General features: G+C 34.2%; 1 pseudogene; it reads left to right on the top strand.

Moving 5' to 3' along the window:
- The first annotated feature begins 2,573 nt into the window (after window positions 1-2,573).
- On the top strand, window positions 2,574-5,912 carry LOC102744461 (large ribosomal subunit protein mL42 pseudogene; annotated as a pseudogene).
- The last annotated feature ends 2,601 nt before the right edge of the window (window positions 5,913-8,513 follow it).

Raw genomic sequence — 8,513 nt, 5'->3', positions numbered from 1 at the left:
TAGTCTGCATGTTTTGCAGGCTAATTCAATTTCACATTACTCATTTGCAGTTATTTCCCTTTTTTATTTCTTGTCAATAGGCATATATGCCTGGATACAAATCAAATGCTTTTCAGGTAGACAGATGATTCACCACGATAGTAGACTCATTCAGTCATCCACAGTTATAATTGTAAAGATTAAAAATTACTTAAAACCAACTAAAAAGTAGGTTACCCCCCCCAAAAAATGGTCATTATCTCAAATAACAAGTTGTATGGAAATAGGGTCAGTTCAAGGTGGGATAATTAAGAGAAGCAACATCTCTGCAACTCATTTCTTCATTATTTTGCTGTGTGATTCTCAGCATGTTGATAGATTATGTCTTTAGTATTTTGGCATGTCTATTCTGGGCATAAACAGTAAAAATATGAAAATACCCCACCAAAAAAGAGAGAAGAGAAATATTTCTAGTGTGTAGCACTTTTTATTAGCAAGGAAATAAGAAATTTCTTAGTGACTTCCTGAAGACTTTCTTTCAGTTCTCATTAACCAGAATTGGGCCACTTCTGCTGGAACAAACAAAAAAATAGCAAGGGAATAAGATAATCACTGTTGTCCTGAAAAAATTTATATTGTATCCTTTAAGCTACAGAGGTGTCATTCCCTGAACACATGGCCATTAATGATGAAATTTTAAACAAAACTGGAGCTATGTCAGCAAGGACAGAAGAGAAGGATAAAGAGGAAAACAGACCACATTGGGTCATTAAAAAATAAATTCTGTGTTTAAACAAAACAAAACAAAACAAGGCATTATTTTGGTTTGAGTGATCTAACTCTGTTTTCCAGTTACCCCAGTTGCCATTTATAATTTACAGTCCAGGAAACATTGTCCATTCACAGTCCATGGAGGTTCAGTGTGACGTTTGTTGTCCAATTTTTCATATCTTTACCCTTACTGAATTCTAAATTGGAGCAAACAGTATAGCCTTCTATGTTTTGACCAAACCTAGGGTTGAAATCATAATGACATTTACTTCCTAGTCATGCATATTTGAAAAGTTTGGAAATAGAAATGGAAAAGGAAGAGGAGAGCCTGTTGAAGTTACCTCACTACCTGATGGCAGAAAATGAATAGGAAAATCACCTTATTTTTGTCATCATCAACAAGCACCATTAATGATCAAGCAGGTAAGATAACTCACTGATGGTTAAGAAGAAGAGCATTGCGCTATTGTCTTTTAAAAAAGCACATTCATTGTAGAATTGCTATCATATTCTCATCATTTTTATCAACCAAATCTGTCACTCTACTTCTGTGAAGAGTCCACAAGTGAGCACACTGGTGAGTGTTGTCAGAAAGTATTACTAGGGTATTGCTCCATTCTGGGAGGTGAAGTAGAAGGTCTTTATGTAAACATGAGAACAAAGTAGTATAATTCATCATTATAAATATGGTTTTGAATTCTCTTGTCAACCAGTTACTTGAAATTAATTCCATCTTGCTTTCAATGTGTTCCCAATCTTGCCACTTTTTCTTCTACTTTTCTCTTTGCTTTGTGATTGCTTTTTATCAACAGTGCTATTGAACTATAAATTTAAAATGTGTAAGTTTATATGTTTTGACATATGTATAAAACTAGACAATTAACACTATAATCTAGGTAATGTATATATCCATTATTCCCCAAAGCTAGGATTTATATTTGATTTTCTCTAATTTTCTCATGTTCACATGTAATTTGTTTTCTACCCTAAATATAGCATCTTAATCCAATAATGTTAACTGTTTCTTCAAATTTTACTGAGTTTCAGAACTTTTTTTTTTTTAAGTAGGCTCTATGCCCAGCAGGGCTTGAACTCATGACCCTGAGATCAAGACCTGAGCTGAGATCAAGAGTCAGTTGCTTAACTGACTGAGTGACCCAGGTGCCCCCACGTATCAGAACCCCTTTGAAAGGGATACCAACCTAATGTATAGTAGCCGTTCATTTACTGAGTATGCATTAAACAAAGACAACTGATTTTTATTATTTGTGGTAGTATAGTTCTATAAAATCACCATGAACAGTGAATTAGTGAATATTGAACTATTGCTTCTGGGAAATATGTGCATATGTATACATATATATGCATATTCCAAACATTATAATCTTAACGCATAAAACAACGCATCCTCACAAAGTCCATTTTTTTTTTTAAGAAAAGAAAAATGAGATTCAGAAGTAAGTAACTTGCTTGAGACCACCCTGCTAAGAGGTGACAGAGTTGTTTTTCAAACTCCATCCAACTGTCCACAGAGCCAAAGCTTCTTGCATTACACTGAACTGCTCCATATCAACTCCATTTTTTGGTCATCTCTGTGAGAGCTAAAAGAAAAAGGCAGAACTTAGCCTTGTTTGACCTCAGCTGGGAATATCTACATCAAGTGATACAAATTGTTCATGTTCTGTGTATGTCTGCAAATGACTGTCAAAGCACAATGAATATTGATTTGGGGGTTACAAATAAATATCATAGTGAGTAGGCAAATACACAAATATGGAATTCACAAATAAGGGATAGACTGTATTTATTGAGGGGTCTATGACATGGCCATTAATTTAAAAAGCCATGTTGCAAAGGCAATGGCCAAAATCCATGAACATCAGTACTCTTTAGATACCATCTATTCTTTTACTCTTTATCTTCAGGATGATTACATAGAATCCCTTAGTGTATTCCAGTTATCCATATTGAACATGAGTTTGTCACACATTGTGATTGACATTCCTGAGACCAAACCCACTGCTAAGCGTAGTCCCCAGCCTAGTCCCTGCTTCTTTACCATAGCTACAAATGAAGTCCATAAATTACACAACTTTATGGTCAAGATAATGATGATGACATTATTTTATGAAAAGCCCACAGCTAACAGCATATTCAATGGGTAAAGACTGAAAGATTTCTTACAAAGTTTAGAAAAAAAAGATAGAATGCTATTTCACCACTGCTATTCAAAATTATACCAGAAGTTCTAAACTTCTTAGAGAAAACACAGGAGTAAATCTTATTGACCTTGCATTTGGCAATGAAATTTTTACATGTGATATCCAAAACACAGGCAACAAAAGAAAAATAGAAAAAGTGGGATTCATATAATGAAAGACTCGTGCATCAAGGACATTAGCTAAGGAAGTAAAAAGATAACCTATAGAATGAAAGAAAATATTGCAAATCATATATCTGAGAAGAGTGTAGTATCCAGAATGTATAACAAACTCTTGCAGCTCAACAACAAAAAAGCTGAACAACCCAATTTTAAAATGTGCAAAGGTGTTGAATAGACACTTCTCCGAAGAACGTATACAAAGTCGATGAAGTACATGGAAAAATGCTCAATCTTATTAGTCATTAAGTAAATGGAATTCAAAACCACAATGAGATACTACTTCACACACACTAGGATGGTATATATTTTTTTAAAGTAAAATAGTAAGTATTGGTGAGGACGTGGAGGACTAAGTCCCCACTCATTTCAGAAGGGGAGGATGGAGGAGGCACTGTCATCAACATTTTAGGGGTACTATGTTTCCTTGAAATGTTACTCTCTCCCCCAATACAGCAGTAAGGAGAGTGTTTCATTGTTGTCTTCCTGACAACAAATAGAAGGGATCTTCCAGGAAAATTATTTGGGAAAAATAAGGGTGCCCTTAAGAACCATAAGCAAACATTTATTTTCCCATTTTATGTCAATGTGGGTAAAAGACATTAAAGCTGCTCTTGTTCATTTCAGAGAAGGAAAAAATGAAATTGCTCAGAGAGGGAAGATCACGAAGAGAAGTTGACCCTAGTGTTGCCACCACTCATATCCCATATTGTGAGCGAAAGTATATGATTTTGTGGTGGATCAAATGAACACTGTGGAAAGTAGATATAGTTGAGTAGTATTATAATATCCTCAATAAAGAATTCTCAACAGGCAAGAATTTGTAGCAAAAAGAGGCCAGGAATAGGGACCATTGGTGGTGGAAGCTGAGGTTGGAAAGCTGGAGAGGTAGAAGAGGCTGGGTCAATACCGAGTCTCCCCCATCAGCAAACTGGGCAGCGGGAGAGCTTTGCAGGTACCCATGATGAACCCATATATGCACCCCATGAAAAGGACAGCATTGGGATGATTATTACTCAGAAAATATGTGCAGCTAGTCGATATCAGCTAGGAAAGCAGTAACCACAAATGAGAAGGAAGCTGCATCCTCACAAGCTTTACAATCAAAATGATGTATGTCCAGAAGAACTAGTGTCAGAAGATGGAATAAGGAGGAATTTTAAATTTCTTGAGCCAAAGTTTAATCTGCATTGGATAAAAGCAAAACTTTAAATGTGCTATATAATTAAAGATTTATACTATACTAGAATTAGCTTTAATAGCCATCAGAGGCTGGAAAATAACATTCCAAAAGCATATCCTAGTTTAGAGTACCTGAGTTATCTATTGCTGTAGAACAAACTATCTCTCAACTTAGCAACTTGAAACAACAGAGTTTTGGGTTTTTTTCCCCTCTGGGTCAGCAACTGAGGAATTGTTTATCTGAGTAATTCTAGCAGTGTGTATCAGAGTTTGCAGTCAAGATTTTGGTTGGGCTTATTCTCAAAGAAGAGAATATCTGAAACCTTGACTGGGGCTAGAAGACAGTCCAAGATTATAGATAGGGCTTAAACACTATTACTTGGAATAAAGAAAACTCTTAGGCATCTGGAGAAATGAGGTTGATCAAATATTTATATTGTATTATACAATTATGTTAATTATGAAAAAATAGAGTAGAAATAAGGAAGAAAATTATTTCAGTTCTCTGATTCAATATTATCTTTTGCAGTTTCTATTTCCTGAATTACCTTTTCAGCTCCCAAGCTGTTCAAATTACCATATTAATATATGGAAATTCTTTTATTTTATTTCATAAATTATTAGAAAAAATACACATTAAATGGTCAGAGAAATGTTTCCATGGATCCTTTCAAAAGAATTCTGAATGGAATATGCAAAATACAAGATGAAATATTTTGATTAGTACAAGTCCCATTATGCTTAAGCTATTAAAACTAACAGCTATAAATACTGACAATGCTTAGTTTAATGTCCCAAAAAACTTTTCTTCCATATTTTCACAAATATTCCAGATACAAATCATTTGCATAAATTCTTAATAATTACATTCTCTTTTCAAAATTCTAAACACTAAATGGATAAAAATTATGCCTTACCTTAGCTTTGACTTAGTTAAGTGAAGTGTTTTGCTTCTTTAGTGTTGCCCAAAACGTATTATTGATCATCAAGAACTACCCATTTTGACTGAAGTAAGATGGCGGGCTCGCAGTGAGTGGCTCTCAAGGGATGAAAATAGATATGCCTAGACACAAATTTTAGAAGTTTGTGCCTTTTGACAACCTTCATCCCCTCCACCACTCTTTGAATCATCTTCTTTCACACCACCTGATAAACATTTTGAGTCACCATAGCATTAGCAGCAGTAAAATGGGCGATATCAAACAAAACTATTTGGAAATATTTATTTCAAATTCAAAATGGAGCTTTATATTGTCTTTGTCATAAATCTACATATTCTTCTCTTCCAGATGACTATAATTGCAAAGTAGAGCTTGCTTTAATATCTGATGGCAGGAGGATAGTATGCTACCATCCTTCTGTGGATGTTCCATATGAACATACAAAACCTATCCCTTGGCCAGATCCTGTTGCATAATAATGAAGAAACACATGATCAAGTGCTGCAAACCAGATTAAAAGAAAAAAAAAAGAACACGTCGAGCAAGGACCCATGATAGAACAACTTAGCAAAAGGCACCTTACTGCTAAGTACCACTGGTATCCCTGTGGACAGTTTCATAGATATCATAAGAAACTGGATTCTCCAAAAGATAGATGATATTGAGGTTTTCAGGAATCGAAAAGATGTTATCTTGTGTCTCACTGGCCATTTGAGAAAATGCAATCGAGTATATTCACTAATATGTTATATAGCACAATAATAATAAAATGTCTTTCATGAAAAAAAGAACTACCCATCTTTATTCTATTTTCCCAAAAAGCTAGCATTTTACCAAAAATTTTTAAAAATGTTAATTTACATCTGGTAATGTATCTTGCACATAAGGCAATTACCCAATAGGATAACATGGAAAGATACAAATCATTAAAATATATCTTATTAAATGTTACGCTTTTTATTGTGGTAAGAACATTTAACATGAGATCTACCCTTTCTTAACCTTTCAGTGCACAATACAGTATTAACTACAAACACAATGTTGTACAGCAGACCTCTAGAACTTGTTCATCTTGTATAACTCAAACTTTAGCAACTCCCCGTCCCCCTCTCCCCAACCCCTGGTAACCACCACTGTATTCTCTGTTTCTATGAGCTTTACTAATTTAGATACCTTATCACCAGTGCCCGGCTAGCTCAGTCAGTAGAGCATGAGACTCTTAATTTAGATACCTTATTAAGTGAAATCACATGATATTTGACTGGCTTATTTCACTTAGTATAATGTCTTCTATGTTAATAATGCCATTGTATAGGGCAAGATCTCTCTCTCTCTCTCTTTTTTAAGGCTGAATAATATTTCATTGCATGTATGTACCACGATTTCTTTCTTTTCAGTTTGGCTGAGATAAAATTAACTGATAACATTAGTTATATGTGTTAGTTTAAGGTGTACAACATATAATTTGATATATGTATATATTGCAAAATGATCACCACATTTTTAGTTTACATCTATCACTTCACTTAAATTTTCTTGTGATTTGACTTTTAAAATTTACTCTCTTAGCAACTTTCAAATATACAATACAGTATTGTTAATTATAGTCACCATGCTGTATATCGTATCCTAAGAACTTACTTATAACTGGAAGTTTGTGCCTTTTGACAACCTTCACCGCACCCCCCCCCCCACCTCTGGCAACCACCAATTCTGTTTCTACGAGTTTGGTATTTTTTTAGATTCCACATATAAATGAGATCAAATGGTATTTGCCTTTTCCCGTCTGATTTGTTTCACTTAGCATAATACTCCCAAGGTTCATCCATGTTGTTGCAAGTGGCAAGATTTCCTCCTTTTTTATGGCTGAATAATATTTTTGAAATAAAATATATTTCATATCTTCTTTATGCATTCATCTGCTGATGGGCACTTAGGTTGTTTCCATGTCTTGGCTTTTGTGAATAATACTGCAATAAACATGGGGGTGCAGATAACTCTTTGAGAATCTGATTTCAGTTCCTTTGCATATATACCTAGATACAGAATTGCTGGATCATATGGTAGTTTCCTTTCTGAATTTTTGGGGAATTTTCATACTGTTTTCCATGTGGCTGTGCCAATTTACATTGCCACCAGCAGTGCATGAGGGTTCCAGTTGCTTCACATCCTTGCCAGTGCTTGTTTTGGGGTTGTTGGTTTATGGGGGGTTTTTGTGGCTTTTTTTATAGTTATTCTAACAGGTGTGAGGGGATAACTCAGAGTGGTTTTGATTTTCATTTCCTTGATTATTAGTAATGTTGAGCATCTTTTCATGTACCTATTTACCAGTTGTACATCTTCTTTAGAGAAATGTCTATTCAAGATATCATATAATGGGCACATATCCCAAGTACTTTGTTTACAGAGAATAAGAAGGAAATTGGTAGTAATGCTATCATTGTTTCAGTTTTCCCAAAAACAAAAAAATATTAAAAATGACAAATTGTTTCTGAATTAAACAACTAGGGAGAGAATAGGAGAGAATTATAGAGACATATTGAAGGATATTAAGGAAGTTGTTATTTCCTCTTCTTATGAGCAGTCTTTCATTGATCATATAACTAAAAGAAAGAGTAGATAAAAACACCTATAAGTAACAAACTCTCCTGATTCATGCAGAAAGAGAGAGACTGAGAGACTTTGCTATGAGGACAGATATATGCAAGAGTGGCTATCTCTTTTAACAGGAGGGTAGAAATTGACTTGACACTTGCTGTTATAATTTACTTTGATAGCATAAGGAACCCAAGAAACCTTTTAAAGTTTACTTCCCATGTTTTCCTTGAGACTTATGAAAGCAACTGAAATGAAATGTGAAAGATATAAAAATTATGGTTAACACCTGGCACAGTGCTTCTGCACGACAGGCAGCTTAAGTGTATTGAATCTGCAAATATTTCTCCTTTAAAAATACAAATGTAAATAAATCCTTGATCGTTTTCAGATTGTTAGTTTCATGAAAAATGAAATAAAATAGAGCTTAATATGAAATAGGCATATATTTACCTTTTTCTCTGCAAAATACATGTCTATTTTATTTTCTGAATTATTTCCACTGTAAAAAATATCTACTATTTCAATGACCATATTTGTATTTTTATCATTCTCTTTTCATCATTTCCTTGTTACTTTAGCTTGGTAGAAGAGTAACTGTGGGGGGGGATTTTTTTTCTAAAATATATTTGTGGAAAATGGTAACTTTAAAAATGATTTAAACA

The sequence above is a fragment of the Leptonychotes weddellii genome, chromosome 3 (genome assembly GCF_054177405.1).
Source record: "Leptonychotes weddellii isolate Sample4059 chromosome 3, ASM5417740v2, whole genome shotgun sequence".
In the NCBI taxonomy this organism is placed as follows: Eukaryota; Metazoa; Chordata; class Mammalia; order Carnivora; family Phocidae; genus Leptonychotes; species Leptonychotes weddellii.
Note: the sequence above shows the minus strand (reverse complement) of the source record. Positions and strands in the feature narration are given on the sequence as shown.